The sequence below is a fragment of the Bufo gargarizans genome, chromosome 2 (genome assembly GCF_014858855.1).
Source record: "Bufo gargarizans isolate SCDJY-AF-19 chromosome 2, ASM1485885v1, whole genome shotgun sequence".
NCBI classification, from domain to species: Eukaryota; Metazoa; Chordata; class Amphibia; order Anura; family Bufonidae; genus Bufo; species Bufo gargarizans.
In genome coordinates this window covers 560,791,294-560,811,185 of record NC_058081.1, presented here as the reverse complement: position 1 = coordinate 560,811,185, position 19,892 = coordinate 560,791,294, and positions in this window count along the sequence as shown.

Below are 19,892 nucleotides of genomic sequence, written 5' to 3'. Positions count from 1 at the left end.
CACTTCCACCTAAGTTGCAGTCCACTGCCTGTTGTCAGGCAAGATCCGTCCCTAGTAAAATACGGGGCCCCAATTGTTCACAGTGCATTTTGTATAGACAAAATTCATTTTGTAGAATTCTATTTCACAAAATGACATTCTGTGCCACAAAATGACATTCTGTGAGAAATATCTATCAGTCAAATGCTCTCATCAATCAGAAGTTAAAGGGCAAGTATTGGCGCGGTAAGCCACACCTCCTGAATGACATCCTTCTGCTCTTCTCCAGCCAGAACAGCGCAGTGTGCATGGCAGGCAGGTTCTATGTTTGCCTTACAGTGAAAACTTTTTATTGATATGAATTTCCCTCTGCAATATTGTCCAGACCCCACCCTTTCCCCTCCTGTCACAGCCATGTTATTGGTGTGTCTGCACTTACAGATCAAGCTGTTTTTGGGGGCATTTTGTATAGTGTAAGGGGCCATGCATTTACATAATGGGGTTACATCACTGGCAGGGCTGAAGTTATAATTAGTAGGGATGAGCGAAGTGGGATTTGGATCCTAGATCCGAAGTCACTTTTATCAAAACTTTGGTTTAATGCTATGCGGAGATGTGTCTCTGTACAGCATTAAAATCTATGGCCTCCGACGAGGCGAAGTGAGTTATTGACGATTGGTACCGCGGAACCGAAGCCGATTTCGATCCAGGTTTTAAAATGGTTTTCTAGTTTAAAAATCAAATACCAAAGTAATTCAACGACGTCTCGCGAGACTTCGGGAATAACTCACTTCGCCTCGTTGGAGGCCCTATATTTTAATGCTGCACGGAGGGCAAAGGACCTGTGATGACATCAGAAGGGGTGGTGCTCAGCAGTGGAGAAGTATCTAGAACCAGTTGTACTCCCAGAACATCAGGCACACATAGTTCTGAGTACTAACTAATTAACTTTGTTTGTCTCAAGTACACCCGGCTCAGCAATTCTCCAGCAAGTAAAAAGGAATCCAAGATACAAAATAAAGGTGCAATCCCTCACACATCGTGATATATTTAATGTCTTTCCTTGCTGCCTCCATGAGATTGCTATTGGACATTACAGGGGGTATAAGAGGATAGGACTACCACTTCTAGCATGCCCAGACAGTTATGTGAAAGAAGACAATACATAGAGGAGGTAAAAAAAGGAGTGAACTACAACTCCCAGCATGTCCAGGCTATTAGATGATATCAGAGGACAATACAGGGAGGAGGTATAAGATAGGACTACAACTCCCAGCACGTTCAGGCCATTATCAGGTGATATCACAGGATGTTACAGGGATAAGAAGGTATAAGAGAAATACAACACCCAGCATGTCTAAGCTATTAGGTGATATCAGAGGTCATTACAGAAAGTTGGTATAAGGGGAAAGAGCTACAACTCCCAGCATTTCGCTAGCTCTCACATTGAACCCATCACTCCCCCTTCCCCCCTCCCCAAACTTCCCCCATGACTTGCTCACAGGTCCCACCTGGCTATTTCTGCTCTTCGGCTGAGCATCATCCAGTTCTACCCTGATCACATGATGGTGAGGTCATGAGAAATCCTTCCTCACCACTCCTACTGTCCACTGCTGAGCCCCGCCCCTTCTGTTGTCATAACCGATCCTTCGACAAAATTTCTGGTCATCACTAGTGATGAGCAAAGCGAGCTTCGGATCATAGATCCGAAGTTGCTTCGCTCAAAACTTCGGATTAATGCTGTATGGAGATGATATCAAGAGGACATTACAGAGAGGAGGTATAAGAGAAGTTTTGAGCGAAGGGTACTTTCACACTAGCATTATTCTTTTCTGGTATTAAAATCCGGTAAAGGGTCTCAATAACGGAAAAAAAGTCTCAGTCCTAATGTTTTGTCCTAATGTATTCTGAATGGAAAGAAATCTGTTCAGTATGCATCAGGATGTCGTCCGTTCCGTCCCTTTTACGGTATTTGACCGGACAGAATACCGCTGCAGTCTTTTTCCAGACAAAATCCTGGAACAATACCGCACTTGCTGGATCTGGCATTAATTTCCATAGAGATGAATTAATGCCAGATTCGATACCAAGTGTTACGGAAATTGTCGCATCGCCAGGTCCGATTTTCCGGTCTGTGCATGCTCCGAGGAGCTACTTTCACTTTTGATCTTTGAAAAAAATTCAATACTGGATCCGTATGATATGGATCTGTAAAAATACTGGATCCGTATGATATGGATCTGAAAAAAAAAGCTATCCGTTTGTATACGGCTTGCCGGAACTGCCTGCCGGATTCTAACAACGCTAGTGTGAAAGTACCCTAAGTCGCTATGTCATATTGTGGCTCCCAGTATTAATAGTGCCCCCATTATTGCCCCCCAGTAAGATTAATGTCTCCATTAGTGAGTCCTTTAGGTTCTTTATTTTCCAATCCAATTTTATTTTTTGATTGTAGATTTTCTGTGAGTGCACAAATTTCTCCAGTGTAATATTCTCCTGAAACAATAAAATTACATTTTGGACTGACTTCCCCTTTAAGAACCACACCTTTTTAGGCTATAAAAGATATGACATATAAAACCATGCTAACAAGCCACTATACCAATAACTTCTTAGTTGTGAAAACATATCATATGTTAACCCAACCTTACAAAATATGTGACCCCTTCACTGGCTTTGCTTTTGGCCTGACTAGTGCAGTCAGTAAATCCTACAATGTTCAGTTAACCCGAGTCCACCTAAAAGGAAAACACCTTTTCAGTACACTACCTGATGCAGTTCTCAGTGGCCCTATTTTTAGCTTTTTGTTACATCTGAATGTTCTGCACTTCACTTCTATCCACTAGATGGCGATCTTCTGCCATTTCAGAAAGCCAAAGATATTGCTCTCACTGCTCCTCAAACTATTTTATTCAAAGTTCTTTCATAGTGTGGCAGTGCGAAAAGATGTGTCTGAATGAGATGGTGATGATATTGGAGAGGCCAGGCATAATAACATGTACTGCATACTAGACTATCCAGAGGAAGGCAAAAATTGCTTGTCAGAAATGGTCAGCTTTGCCCCTCCAGTTTAAAGGATGTGTCAGACCCAAATACATTTTTGAGGGTTATTTGCCTGGTTTGCACTCACACATGGACATTGTCAGCAGACTGATACATAGGGCCCACCAGTGGAATTGATTCAGAGGGCCCACCTGCAGGGGTGGGAGTCAAATATTTAACAACAGTTACCTGACTTGGTGTGTGGGATGCCTACGATGGAGCGCACCTTAGATAATTATTTCATAATCAAACAGTGGTATAGTATGGGGGGAAAGAGGCAGGGGGTCGCTCAGCAGCCTGATATGACTTTGCATTAACTGGACTGATGATGCAAACCCGGCATCATTACTGCAGTTTAGAGCCTTAGAAAGCCTTAGATGTCATCACAGGTCCTGAACGGTATAAAAGTGAAAGAACTGCACTGTCAATCGTGTAGTTTCTAGATTCAGAGGGTGGTGCAGCTGCAGGACCTGTGATAATATCATCAAAGGTCCTTCACCCCCTGAATATTGAATAACTGCAAGATTGAGACTAGAATGGAGTGGGTAAAAGGAGGTCCTACCTCTGGAATCATAGATATAGTGAGTAAAAGGAGGTCCTCCCCTTTTCTCTCATGTGCCTTAATACTAACTCTAAGACTAATACTAACCATAATAGTAACCCTAACTCTAATAGTTACCTTAACCCTAAGGCTGGGTTCTTGTCACGTTTTGAGCCTTCTGTCAGAAGTCTGGATGACTTAAACAACGCGTATCTCTGACGGAAAGTTCAAATATATGCCACTCACTGTACTTTTTAAACTGTCATAGATGCTCTCTGAGGCATCAGTTTAAAAGAGGCTAGTGATTCCATACAGAAACATTCATCACTAGGGTGGCCAGACATCTGGTTTTCAGGCTCCCTGTCCTCCGTCCGGTGCAGGGCCTGGACAGACACAGGGATATCCACCCTTTCAGTCGCTCACGCTCAGACAGCAGCACTTCTCTCACCTCCAGTCAGTCACTAGACCCCGCTGACATGGCTCCCTGTGGCTGACTGAGGGGGAGAGAAGCACCCCGGCTGTTCCCAGCTCACCTTCCCTTCAGAAACTTCTTCCCTCTCCTCCCCCGTTTTTCCTGGTGGTGATGGGGGTGTGGCTTCATTGATGCGGGGGGGGGGGTGGCTTCAGGGAGGCAGGTGCGGTTTATCGGTTTGGGGGCATGGCCTTTGAGGTCCGGCTTTCTTGGGTGAAGCCAGTAGCCACCCTATCCATCACCCATGGAGGCCTATGCACACATCTAACATGTACTTCCAGAGGGCTCCTGACATAAACACTAAACGTAGGGGAAAAACATGATTTGAACCCAGCCTTTTCTCCAAATACAACCCCCAATACCTCATATACCTCACACAGTGACCATAATGTATAACTGTCAACATATATATGTACCCACTGCATCTATTATACCTCATGCCTGATATATAGCATATACAGCAGTGTACTGAAACATCAAATATAAGCTATAATAGGTGCAGTGTGTACAGATATAGTATATACAGCAGTGTACTGATATATTTGTACCCACTGCATTTATTATACCTCGTACCTCACATATCAGTAGACCTCTGTATATACTATATACAGTTGCAAGAAAAAGTATGTGAACCCTTTGGAATGATATGGATTTCTGCACAAATTGGTCATAAAATGTGATCTGATCTTCAGCTAAGCCACAACAATAGACAATCACAGTCTGCTTAAACTAATAACACACAAAGAATTAAATGTTACCATGTTTTTATTGAACACACCATGTAAACATTCACAGTGCAGGTGGAAAAAGTATGTGAATCCTTGGATTTAATAACTGGTTGAATCTACTTTGGCAGCAATAACAACCAAACGTTTCCTGTAGTTGCAGATCAGACGTGCACAACGGTCAGGAGTAATTCTTGACCATTCCTCTATACAGAACTGTTTCAGTTCAGCAATATTCTTGGGATGTCTGGTGTGAATCACTTTCTTGAGGTCATGCCACAGCATCTCAATCGGGTTGAGGTCAGGACTCTGACTGGGCCACTCCAGAAGGCATATTTTCTTCTGTTTAAGCCATTCTGTTGTTGATTTACTTCTATGCTTTGGGTCGTTGTCCTGTTGCAACACCCATCTTCTGAAGTAAGGGCTAAAATTGAATTGTGCCCGAAACATGTAGACCTGCTTTCTTGTACCTGGATTTTATACTCACGTGATTATTGAATAAAAGCCTTTGGATTACCACAACTACAAGCTGGACAAAATCCCTCTTTTTTCTTCATACTTCATATTTCTCCTGATTCGGGTGAAGGAGTTGTTCTCCCCCCTTCTCTACACAGTGGAATCCTCGGCAGGTGAGAGCTGCTCAAATCTTTGACCTTTTTTTTATATATAACACCCATCTTCTGTTGAGCTTCAGCTGGTGGACAGATGGCCTTAAGTTCTCCTGCAAAATGTCTTGATAAACTTGGGAATTAATTTTTCCTTCGATGATAGCAATCTGTCCAGGCCCTGACGCAGCAAAGCAGCCCCAAACCATGATGCCCCCACCACCATACTTCACAGTTGGGATGAGGTTTTGATGTTGGTGTGCTGTGCCTCTTTTTCTCCACACATAGTGTTGTGAGTTTCTTCCAAACAACTCAACTTTGGTTTCATCTCTCCACAGAATTTTTTGCCAGTACTGCTGTAGAACATCCAGGTGCTCTTGTGCAAACTGTAAATGTGCAGCAATGGTTTTTTTTAGATAGCAGTGGCTTCCTCTGTGGTATCCTCCCATGAAATACATTCTTGGTTAGTGTTTTACGTATCGTAGATTTGCTAACAGGGATGTTAGCATATGCCAGAGACTGTTGTAAGTCTTTAGCTGACACTCTAGGATTCTTCTTCACCTCATTGAGCAGTCTGCACTGTGCTCTTGTAGTCATCTTTACAGGACGGCCTGGAACTGTATATAGTATATACAGAGGTCTACTGATATGTGAGGTACGAGGTATAATAAATGCTGTGGGTATATCTGTACCCACTGCACCTATTATACCTTATATTTGATGTTTCAGTACACTGCTGTATATGCTATATATCAGGCATGAGGTATAATAGATGCAGTGGGGAGAGTAGCAGCAGTGCTGAACTTTCTCCCTTTATAGACAATTTGTCTTACTGTGGACTGATGAACAGCAAGACTTTTGGAGATACTTATATAACCCTTTCCAGCTTTATGCAAGTCAACAATTCTTAATCGTAGGTCTTCTGAGAGCCCTTTTGGCATCATTCACATCAGGCAATGCTTCTTGTGAAAAGCAAACCCAGAACTGGTGTGTGTTTTTTATAGGGCAGGGCAGCTGTAACCAACACCTCCAATCTCATCTCATTGATTGGACTCCAGTTGGCTGACACCTCACTCCAATTAGCTCTTGGAGATGTCATTAGTCCTGGGGGGTTCACATACTTTTTCGGCCTGCACTGTGAATGTTTACATGGTGTGTTCAATAAAAACATGGTAACATTTAATTCTTTGTGTGTTATGAGTTTAAGCAGACTGTGATTGTCTATTGTTGTGACTTAGATGAAGATCAGATCACATTTTATGACCAATTTGTGCAGAAATCCATATCATTCCAAAGGGTTCACATACTTTTTCTTGCAACTGTATCTGTACAAATTGCGTCTATTATATGGTAAAATAGATGCAGTGGGTACAGATATATAATATATACAGCACTGTACTGATATGTGAGGTACAAGGTGTAATTTATATCTAGTACCACGTGACCATCGGCAACATGTTACCTGTGATATCACACCTCCTTTTACTCACTCCAGTCTAGCTGAATCTAAGCTGAACCGTAACCCACTTACCCTAACCCTAAATCCAATAACCCCTAATCCCTAGCCCCCACAGCCTCATTCAGGCTAAAGGAAGAGGTTATGCGGTTTCCTGATATAGCCTAGAGTCATGTGACCATCAGCCTCCTTTTACCCATTCTATTCTAGCTTCTTCCAGAATGGCAGAAGAAGCTCTTTCCTTTCAACTCCAGGCTTACTGCTCATATCCTGAAAGTCCACAAGAGAGGTGAGACATATGAGGACAATACTGCTACCACTAGGAGAGGTTTTCAGGGAACAATACTGCTGTCAGCGGATCTAGCTGTCAGGGACCCAGAGGAAAAGATAGAAGTGGTTTATTACCTCTTCTGCCTTCTCTTTTGCTCGGTGCATAACTCTTAGGGCCCATTCACACGACCGTATGTGTTTAACGGATCCGCAAATATGCGGATCCGTTGTTCCGTGAAAAAACGGAACGGATGTTGTTCCGTTTTTTGCGGATCCGCTAAAAAACGGAAGGTGTCTTTGTAATTTTTATATAAAGTTCTTTGTGCAGAAAAAAAAAAAGGGATATAAATAATTCCTGTCAGATAGCTAGAGTGACATTTTGTCTAGCTTTGATTGCACCAAGAGCTTAGTGTGAGACTTGTGCTTGGTCGGCATCTGTTTCGTGCTATATTTCTGGTCTATCATGGCTAATCATCGAGAGGTTCTTCTTTACTGGCTAATTTCTCGCAGATTTGGACAGCAGCCAGCAATGCTGTCTGAAGAACCGAGGAGGAGGCGGTGGGTTCATCCCATTGTCTCGCAGCGTCTACAGAAGGGCCACTTTCACAAATTATACTTTGACTTACGGCAGCACCCTGATAAATTCCAGGGTTACTGCCGTATGTCTGTACAGACATTTGATATGTTGCTCGCGTCTCTCCGTTCTGGGCTCACTTTCCAGGACACCAACATGAGGCGCAGCATCTCACCTGAAGAAAGACTTCTAGTCACGTTGAGGTAAGTTTATTAGTCTATCCTTTATTATTTATTACATTTTTTTCTTTTTTCAAACCAGAAACTTAATAATGTCATTTTTCTCTTCACAGGTTCCTTGCGACTGGGAACTCTTTTGCATCTTTGCATTATGAGTATCTGCTGGGAATCTCAACGATATCTGGGATCGTCTGTCATACATGTCAACTTATCTGGCAGCGACTCAGAGATGCGGTGATGCCCAAGGCAGAAGATTGGCTTAGAATTGCTGATGGGTTTTATCAATCTGCACAGTTTCCAAACTGCATTGGGGCATTGGATGGAAAACACATACGTGTTAAGAAACCGCCTCACTCAGGGTCCCAGTATTTTAATTTTAAACAATATTTTTCTATAGTGCTGTTGGCATTAGTTGACAGTAATTATAGATTTATTTTTGTTGATATTGGGGCCTATGGAAGCACAGCAGACGCCCGCATCTTCTGTTCTTCCAGAATGGGTGAACGGCTTCGCTCCAACCAACTTGCCTTGCCAGAGCCCAAACGTCTACCCGGATCTTCTGCTTCAGCCGCTCCATTTGTAATCGTGGCAGACGAAGGGTTTGCATTATCTCCACATGTAATGCGAGCTTTTCCTAGACGCGATTTGGATGACCGAAAGCGCATATTTAATTATCGTCTGTCTCGTGCACGTCGATATGTAGAATGTGCTTTTGGGATACTATCCAATAAATGGAGAGTTTTCTTGTCATGCTTGCAAATGAGTCCGCAAAATGCCACCCTGGTGATACAGGCATGTGTGATTTTACACAACTTCACCAGGATTCATGATGCACCCTCTGAACCTGAAGTGGCCCCTTTTCCACCATCCACATCTGTTGGATTAGACCATAATCCGCAAGGAAGGCCTGGATCTGCTGGACTAGCAGTTCGAGAACTCTTTGCCGATTACTTCATTAGTAGAGAGGGTGCATTATCATGGCAGCTGAACAGCATCCGTGGTACTCGTCGTTAATCTTTGGGTTATGGTTATCTAAATTAATTTAAATTAATTTTCTAGTTAGTTAGTTCCCATATTGTTAGATTAGATTAGGGACTCGCAATATAATGAGGAGCCTTGACGCTGGCTTGCGAGCTAAGGTATTTTGGAAAATCATTCAAACATTTTTTAAGGAATGATTTTGCCAAAAACTGACTAATACCTCATTGGGATATAGAAACTAAATTTATGCTATATCACGGCAGAATGTAGTCAGGCACATTTGGTCTGGGGGCAACCCACATACATTGTGCGTATGTCAGTGTACAGTATCATAGATTACAATGATGCTCTTCCCATCGGGCTAGCTGCTGGATTATTTTTCTTGTTATCAGTTAAAATTAGAGTACAATAGTACCATACCGGCGGACCAATGCACACAGCATCAAATGATACTGTGCGCCTAATGTATGCTACTCTAGGACATAGGTTAATTTCACACTTGACGCTTGACGGATCCGACAGACTTTTTATGCTGTTTGATCCTTTTTTCTGGAAAGTGTTAATTACGTAGTCTGAATTCCATGGAGAATAGAGTGTGGAAAATTGTGATAAGGTTTTTTCAAGGGTCAGCCCACTCCTAGCCAGAGCTCTCTAATGCTCCACTAAATTTAAATGGGATTGCACAGCGCCTGCCCAGCAACATTAGTAAATCTTTACTATGAGGCGCACAGACATAGAGTATGCTATGACCCATAGTAAAGATTTGAGAGCTGACCCCTGCTCTGCGGCCATTGGTGGTCCACAATACAGCCATGGCCGCCCAATGGCCGTGTGTAATTATAGGCCTCAAATTACCGAATGGCTAGACCAGGGATGGCTAAACTCGACCCTCCAGCTGTTTCAAAACTACAACTCCCAGACTGCCTACAGCTATCAGCCTACTACATGACATGGTGGGAGTTGTAGTTTGCCAACAGCTGAAGGGCCGCTGTTTGATGAACACTTAAATTACTATAAAAAACCTGCTGAGATATATTTTATCAAATAATGTAGTGTAAGAGCTTACATTACCTTGCTCTAGCTCATTGGACACAGTCTAGAGTTACCTGAATTCATAAAACAATATGAAAAAGGCCTAAATGTTTTTGAATCAAAATCTTTTTATAAAGAAAAAAACAAATTATAACTCATATAGGTCTTGGGTAAATGAGTAACCCTCACATGTTGAGGAGGTAGAGGCGGGGGGGTAAACACGTGTGACCCTTTGAGGCTGGCTCAATACTGGCTCAAACGTTGGCTGGTCAGCCGTTACATGCAACTTTTTTCTTGCATCATTTAAGTAATTAAAAATGTTCATGGGCATTATTGGCCCAGCAAATAATTTGAGGACAGCAGTCAAGGACGACACGCACATATGCTGCCTTGACCGTGGAACTCTTTGCAGAAAAGGTCCCAGTCCTAACATTATAGAGTCCTCCTGGCACTCCGGCCTGTTTCTGGATAAATACTCGAGAACGTGAGTATCCACCAGGTCTCGAGTATTTGATCCCGAAATAGGCTGGGGAGGGGGACTCTGTCGTCTCCTCTTCCTGGATCCTCTGCTGGTCTGGGGTTCATCTGGAAGGTCAGCTGGTGGAGTAGAAGGCTGCGGTGGTGTACGCGCTGGAGAGCAGGGGTCCGGAGGTGACATTACCGGATTACTTTCCACAGTCCGCATTTCTGATGGGCCTTCATCCAGACTGTCGACAGTTCTTAATAAGGAATAAAACAAGATTTTGTAATTAATATTTTCAAATTTTAAGATTTTTTTTTTTCCTAAAAAAATAATGTGAATATACTTACGGCCGCAATTCAAAAATGGGCTTCAGGAACTGAAGCTGCTTGGTGTAGAGATATGGCTTTTTTTTTTTTCCACCACTATCGCCACTGCGTCCTTTGTTTGTTGTCTCCTCCCGCCGAAATTGATCCCGGCAAGAGTGTCATCTGGTTTTCAAGTTTTGGACTGTATTTCAATAAAATAAATATAAAAAAATAAATAAAAATTGTGTCAATTCTTTAAGGTCACAATACAATTTCAAAATGTTAAAAAAAAAGCACCTGCAAGTACACTAAAAGCAAATGACATGATGCACGTGCACTTAGATAACATGCTTTGGATGCTCAGGGAAGTTTGCAAAGTTCTATGAACATAGCCATCATGCTAGACTGTACCTGTAAGTACACTAAAAGCAAATTACATGATGCACGTGCACTTAGATAACATGCTTTGGATGCTCAGGGAAGTTTGCAAAGTTCTCTGAACATGCAGATCATGCTAGACTGTTCCTGTAAGTACACTAAAAGCAAATGACATGATGCACGTGCACTTAGATAACATGCTTTGGATGTTCAGGGAAGTTTGCAAAGTTCTCTGAACATGCAGATCATGCTAGACTGTTCCTGTAAGTACACTAAAAGCAAATGACATGATGCACGTGCACTTAGATAACATGCTTTGGATGTTCAGGGAAGTTTGCAAAGTTCTCTGAGCATGCAGATCATGCTAGACAGTACCTGTAAGTACACTAAAAGCAAATGACATGATGCACGTGCACTTAGATAACATGCTTTGGATGTTCAGGGAAGTTTGCAAAGTTCTCTGAACATGCAGATCATGCTAGACAGTACCTGCAAGTACACTAAAAGCAAATGACATGATGCACGTGCACTTAGATAACATGCTTTGGATGCTCAGGGAAGTTTGCAAAGTTCTCTGAGCATGCAGATCATGCTAGACAGTACCTGTAAGTACACTAAAAGCAAATGACATGATGCAGGTGCACTTAGATAACATGCTTTGGATGCTCAGGGAAGTTTGCAAAGTTCTCTGAGCATGCAGATCATGCTAGACAGTACCTGTAAGTACACTAAAAGCAAATGACATGATGCAGGTGCACTTAGATAACATGCTTTGGATGCTCAGGGAAGTTTGCAAAGTTCTCTGAGCATGCAGATCATGCTAGACAGTACCTGTAAGTACACTAAAAGCAAATGACATGATGCACGTGCACTTAGATAACATGCTTTGGATGTTCAGGGAAGTTTGCAAAGTTCTCTGAACATGCAGATCATGCTAGACAGTACCTGCAAGTACACTAAAAGCAAATGACATGATGCACGTGCACTTAGATAACATGCTTTGGATGCTCAGGGAAGTTTGCAAAGTTCTCTGAGCATGCAGATCATGCTAGACAGTACCTGTAAGTACACTAAAAGCAAATGACATGATGCACGTGCACTTAGATAACATGCTTTGGGTGCTCAGGGAAGTTTGCAAAGTTCTCTGAGCATGCAGATCATGCTAGACAGTATGGATACATATAAATTTTTTGGTAACTTACCAAGTTTCTTGTGCACCTTGCCATCGCCCTTCGCCCATTCCTCAGGCAGAAGCTCCTCCGCAATTTGGTACCATGACCTATCCTTACGGACACGGTCGTGGTACAAATCAGAGCGTGTATCCCACAGCTCTGGCCTTTCTTGAATCAAAACTATTAAACGCTCCACAGAGAAAGACATCTTTGCTGTCAGACAAATATGCCTCTTCTATCTGATGTTTGTGAGGGGCACATAGACATGTCTGGAAAAAGTATCAATTTTTAATAGGGGCAGGGATATGTAAATAGCGGACATTCATCCGTTTTTTCACGGATAACATACGGAAACACTCCCGTATGATCCGCTTTTTCACGGACCCATAGACTTGAATGGGGCTACGGAACGTTTAATGCGGACAACTATAGGACATGTGAGTTTATTTTAGCGGATCCGCGGAACGGAACAACGGAATCGGACAGCACACGGTGTGCTGTCCGTATGTTTTCAAAGCCCATAGAAGTGAATGGATCTCCATACCATACGCAAAAAAGCGGAACGGATGCGGATCCGTTCATACGGTCGTGTGAATGGGCCCTTAATGAGAGCTATGTGGTGAACGGAGAAATTGGCTCTGCTGCTTCCACCAGTTGACTCTGATATCACATCACAGGTTAGAAGGGGCACAAAACTTGGCCTGCCCCAGGTGCTGGCATCCCACTCCATGCTACTGTAATCAAATAAACCAAGTCGGGTTAACCGCTGCCAAGTCTGGTTAACTCCTTTACTGTGCTTACTGTGGGGATTCGCTCTGGTAGGCAGGTCAGCGGACGCAGTATAGAGTCAAAGGACCAGGTTGTAAATCACTCTTCAGTGTTTATTCACACTTATAACATAACAGTCCCTTTTTTCAGGCTTGGTGCTTGTTCATACACAGAAAAACAAAATAAAGTTCACCTGGTATCCTGGGTGTCAGTTCACACCTGGCTGAATGCTCAGCCTCAGAAAGTCCACTTGCAGGCTTTAAGGCGGCCTGCTCATCTGACACAGCACTTTGACTACTCCCAGTAAGAGCCGTCCCGGACCAGATATCTACAGAGATACTAAAATAGCAAAGTGTCAATCAGCATTAGCTGCTGCTGACACATGAAAATACTGTCTCTTACTTTACCGAGGCCAGGAACCTCGGTGACACATTCCTGCCATCAATCACAACCCCTTGTACCTGACTACATTACCTACAGTATGACCTAAACAATGATGAAGGTGTGCTGAATAGTATTATCCATCACCTCTCTGTAGACTTTATGACTGACTAGAGTACTGAGATGAAGAGAAATAGACACAAGAATGATTTTTTCACATTTGGTGGCTTACAGGTGACATCCAACAGATACTCTACACTAGGAGGAGATCCTCATGCGTCTCCTTGAAAACAATAGCTCTACACACTGTGACCCCTAGAAAACAATAGCTCTACACAGGGGCGTAGCTAGAAATGACTGCGCCCCATAGCAACATTTTTTTATGGGCCCCCCTCTCCCGTATCTCCCACCCCCACATACCTCTCAGACCCCCACCCCTTCCAGAGCTCCCACCCAAACACCCTTCCAGGACCTCCCACCCCAACATCACCACACCCCTCCTAGACCTCCCACCCTAAATCTTCCACCGCCAGTCCCCAGATATAATGGTCCAGACATCAAGTGTCTTGCTCCCCCCTCCTGCCTATATAATGGTCCAGACCTCCAGGTTCATGCTTCCCCCTACTCCCCATATATAATGGTCCAGACCTACAGGATCCTGCTTCCCCCTACTCCCCATATATAATGGTCTAGACCTCCAGGATCCTGCTTCCCCCTAATCCAAATATATAATGGTCCAGACCTCCAGGGTCCTGCTCCTCCCTATATAATGGTCCAGACCTCCAGGGTCCTGCTCCCTCCTAAATAGAATGGTCCAGACCTCCAGTGTCCTGTTCCCCTCTATATAATGGTCCAGACCTCCAGGGTCCTGCTCCCCCCTTCTTAAATATAACGGTCCAGACCTCCAGGGTCCTAATCCCTCTCTTCTCCTTAAATATAATGGTCCGGACCTCCAGGGTCCTGCTCCCCCCTCCTCCCTATATGATGGTCCAGACCTCCAGGGTCCTGCTCCCCCCTAAATAGAATGGTCCATACCTCCAGTGTCCTGCTTCCCCCTCCTCCCTAAATATAATGGTCCAGACCTCCAGGGTCCTGCTCCCCTAAATAGAATGGTCCAGACCTCCAGTGTCCTGTTCCCCCCTATATAATGGTCTAGACCTCCAGGATCCTGCTCCCTCTTCTCCTTAAATATAATGGTCCAGACCTCCAGGGTCCTGCTCCCCCCTTCTTAAATATAATGGTCTAGACCTCCAGGGTCCTGATCCCCCCCTTCTCCTTAAATATAATGGTCCAGACCTCCAGGGTCCTGCTCCCCCCTAAATAGAATGGTCCATACCTCCAGTGTCCTGCTTCCCCCTCCTCCCTAAATATAATGGTCCAGACCTCCAGGGTCCTGCTCCCCCTAAATAGAATGGTCCAGACCTCCAGTGTCCTGTTCCCCCCTATATAATGGTCTAGACCTCCAGGATCCTGCTCCCTCTTCTCCTTAAATATAATGGTCCAGACCTCCAGGGTCCTGCTCCCCCCTTCTTAAATATAATGGTCTAGACCTCCAGGGTCCTGATCCCCCCCTTCTCCTTAAATATAATGGTCCAGACCTCCAGGGTCCTGCTCCCCCCTCCTACCCAGATATAATGGTCCAGACCTCGGGGATCCCACTCCCCCCTCCTCCCCAGATATAATGGTCCAGACCTCCAGTGTCCTTTCCCCCCCCCCCTATATAATGGTCCAGACCAGACCTCCAGGGTCCTGCTCCCCCCTTTTATTTAAAAGGACTGGTCCAGACCTCCAGGGTGCTGCTTCCCCCTCCTCCCCAGATATAATGGTCCAGGACTCCACAGTAAGTTTTACCAGTACCAGAGTCAGCCAACCCTCACCTCACAGCCACTTGAACGTCTGCATGCCCACACTCCAGCAGCGCTGCCAGGCCCAGCAGCACGCAGCTTCGATGTACGCTCCGCCTCCTCCACTTCCGGCCAGTTGAACTGCCGCCCAGACTGGGAGCAGGACCACTCCATCTCCTCATTGCAGGTATGCCTCTCTGCCTCCGGCTGCGCCTTATCACACCGCCCACAGCCTGCAGGCCCTGCAGATAGCGCTTTCTCTGTATTTCCCAGAGGGGCCTGCGACCCCTGTAGCTACGCCACATGAATTAAAAAAAAATAATAATCCTTAGCCGGTGGCCCGGGCCCCCAGTGGCGTTGGGCCCCATAGCCATTTCTATGGCTGCTATGGTGATCCCTACGCCCATGGCTCTACACACTGTGCCCCCTAGAAAACAATAGCGCTATACACTGTGCTAAATATATTAATCTCATCAACTGTTCCTCTGAAAAAAGCGCTATACATTATACCCCCTAAAAGTTGTCCCACACAATGTACCCCAAAAAATTATACAATGCACTGTGCCCCAAATAAATAATACAAAGGACAGCTCCCCCCCCCCCCCCGAAATAAATGATACACTGCACTGCATCCCCTAAAAGAAATAATATAATTCACTGCGCCTGTAAAATAAATAATATAGGGCACTGTACCTCTTGAAATTAATAATATAATGCATTGCATTCCCTGGCATATACTGTATAAATATAATACGTTCCACTTCCTGAAATTAATATAATGCACTGCACCCCTAAAATAAATAATATAATGCACTGTACCCCTAAACTCAATAAAATAATGCATATAATACAGTGCATTATAATATAGTGCACCACTGACACACAAACTTACCCTTTCTGCAGGCAGATGTAGTCTGACAGGAAGACAACACAATAAATAAGAAAGACTCCTGTACTCCACTGCTTAATTTGCATAGATTTATTGAGATGGGATTTCCAGTACAATAAATGCCAAACATTTTTGGCTATATGGCCTTCTTCAGAAATACTGTAACATACATGAAAATAGAATGATCAGATATAGAGCAAAAAACAATATAGTGATGTAAATATTGTTTACAATACATATTATACAAGAGCTTGCATGCTGTCCGGGGTAACATTGTTAGCAACACATGTTATACAAAATAATGCATCATATTCAGAGGGTATATAAAATCCAATAGACAATTCATAATGATAAGAATCGAATGTATATGGTACAATATTAGGTAGAATGTGCAGCATTACGTCTGGCGCACTACTTGGGGTCCCTTAAAGTACATGTTTGTCGTGATGCCAGTTGCAGTGAAGCAACAAGGCCTCAAGGCCCCTTTTTTGTGATATGGTGGTAGGTGATACCCAGGTGTAGGAATGCCCGAGTGGTGTAGTGTGACCTAAATGTCCCTTTAAGTATACTTGTGCACATGTCACGGTGCTCCTACCTGGATACGCAACCCAGGCGTGGCCCTCCAAAGTGCAGAAAAAGGGGGTAGTAGTAGTAGGGGGTGAGGAATAAATTGAGTCCAGACCTTGTGATAAGGTTGATAACAGCTTTACTTGAATAAACTTTTCTCCAAATGATATACAGGCTTTGTCTTGGCTCCTAGCAGGCGTTGGCAGGCAAACTCCTCTCTGCTATGTCTGTTGCTCTCTGGCTCTGCTGTGCTGACAGGATAGCTATAGAACTCAGCTTCCTCTTTAGGCTGTACTACACTTTCTGTGGTCTGGTCTGTCTCTAGCTTTGTCCAGGGAAAACTTTACTCCTGGTTGCTGAGGCTCTTTGCTGTGGCCTCCAGATCCAGCTGAGCTGAAGGTGCTCATGCTGACCCCCGCAGGGCTCGTCCAACAGGGGCGGGCTCCTGCTGCCTTCCCCTAGCAGGGAGTAAACTAAACTCAACTCTAAACTAGGACTCCACTCTCCTTGCAGCAAGTGAGACACGCCTACCACACTACAGAGGGGGCTGTTAGAATGGAAAGGAAAGCTCCATTCTCTTTACGATAGTAAGAGGTACATTTTGGAGATCCGTAGCATATCATGAGGAACCCTGGTGGAGGTGCGGTAGAAAGGCTATATCAGTAGTTCCAGTCACAAGCGGGCTTAATCCGTGGATATCCACAAATATACAAAAGATGTGTACGGATGTGTTCATCTATTGCAGACGTGTAACACATAATTAGGGCTGATAGATGAAATCAGAATAGAGTTAAGGAACCAATCATGCATTGTAAGGTAAAATAGAAGGAAAGATAACAAATGGAACAGAATTTGGAAAAACTATTTTTCTTCATGGAAAGAGAACATGTTTATATGAGGGTTGACATAGGAGCTTCCCTGGCTGAGCCACACTGGGGTTTTAGTGAGAAGATGTAGGGCACATAATCACCATTAGGGATTTGTGGCGCTTAGGTGGGAGAGGCAAGTGCTTCTGTTGTATGGCGCTGATTCGCCTCATGTAACGGCATCCCTACCTATCCCTTGGTTGAACTTGATGGACGTTTGTCTTTTTTCAACCGTATTAACTATTTAACTATGTAATATAGTCCGGAAGAGTGTGGAGAGGAGGGCAGTCCCAGGTCTGAGGAGCTTGGGACCCCCTGTTACATAGAAACATAGAATGTGTTTCAACACATTCTATGAAAACACTGGCACTCGTTACATCAAGCCTACCAACAAATCACTCGCATGCAACAGACATCCTAAAAACCTCAAAGACATTCTTGTCAAAACTGATATAGGCCCCGCCTCTAGGTTGACCAAGCAATCCTTCTTAAAAACACAACGGAAGGGTACTTTTCCACGTTTGCACTGCTTGCAGTCCTCACACGTCACCAAAGGGGACAAGGTATAGCCCCCACTCACTGGAAAAGCTCTCCCAATAAAAGGTTTCTTTACTTGCGACAGCTCCAATGTAATATACATTATCAAATGTCTGTGTGGGCTAGCCTACATAGATGAAACCACCCAAACGATTAGGGATAGGATTTGCAAACACAAATCCACAATTAGATGTGAAAAGCGCACTTTATCTCCTAGTGGCACAACATCGCACAACTCCGATTCCAAGTACTCGAGCAAGTTGAAATACCCCGAAGAGGTGGAAGTATCATCAAGATGTTTAAAAGTAGGGAAGCCTACTGGATACATCAACTGCAGACACTCGAACCACAAGGACTCAACCGTGATTATGATCTTGCAAGCTTTTTGTGATATCACTTTGCCTTATGTTGTTGAATGACTATACTAATGCTTGTGTAAGGGGCTTACGGTAGTACAGTGAAGAGCCCTGGGAAAGCAGGGAATGAGTGCAGTCGGTTGTGGTGTGCCGAAACCGAGGATGAGGTAGGCCTGAGAAAGAAGAGGGCCCACCCAAGGAAAAGATATGGAAGAAATGAGTTGTAAAAGAGTGGAGTGGTGGGAGGGTCAAAAGCTCAGACCTCAATGATGCAGGAGCCAGGTAAGGGGAGTGCCCTAAATAGGCTGGAGGCGGACCTCAGCCCCTCCCACAAATCCAGGCAATCTGCCTTAATACTTGTGTAAGGGGCTTACGGTAGTACAGTGAAGAGCCCTGGGAAAGCAGGGAATGAGTGCAGTCGGTTGTGGTGTGCCGAAACCGAGGATGAGGTAGGCCTGAGAAAGAATAGGGCAAAAATGGAAATAACCAGTTTATTGTAACCAATTGATGTATCAATGGCTTAACCCGACATGTTTTGGAAAGCCACTCTTGACTCTTGTGTTGGATTGGGAATGTATTGCGCGTAGCGGATGACTCCCAGCGCCCCAATCCCCTGATGACATGAGTGAGGATGTTGGCACTGGAGGCCGTGGACGTGGCTCCAATGCGACAGGAGTGCCCTGAGTAGTTGGCTGCGTTGAGGCCTAGTTGTGTGAGGGATGACCCGGCATGGGTCATGAAGGTGGTGGTGGTGAGTACCGAACCATGTAGTTGAAGTAGCGGTTGAGAGGGTAGAACTTGTGACGCTGATTGTGAGCATCCAGGACCCTGACTGGAACTGTTGTGCGTGGGGTAATGAAATGTTGACGGGTAAGTGCTGACTATTCTTGGAGTGAGGTAAGGACAGGATGTAGGGAACCATGTGTTTTGACAAGTGGGAGACAAGAAGACAAGGTGAGGTTCGGGTCGTGGAGGCTGTAGTGAATTTCCAGGAACTCAGGAATCCGTAGATGGTCAAGTAAATTGCTGTTTTGATGACGGAGTTGGTATCTGTTCCAAGAGGCGTGGCGTCCAGTAAGTCGGATAATGCTTTGAAGATCCGATTGACTATGGGTAGCCTCTGGGCTGGTCGTGCGGGTTCCGTTTCCTGAATATCTCTGTGTATGGATTTGATCTGGTGCGAGGACATGAAGCTGATATTATTGGGGTGTGTGATTAGCATATGATGTTGACATGCCAGTGAGATATAGTTTGATGGTGTTGTATGACATGATTTTGAGGTGGCAAAAAGAAGCCAACCCCGGAAGAGACTTCATGATAAAAAGGGGTGCGGGATGTTGTGTTCCAACAGGACCTGTTGAATAGTGTGAACGCTCTGTCGTGTGTTCTATGTGTATCGTCTGATAGTGCTGAGCGGGACAAAGACTGGCTATGCCGCATGATGCCTTCTGATCCAGAATGAGCTGTTTGAATGATGGAGTGATGGAGGCCGTGGGTGACGCTGATGGGA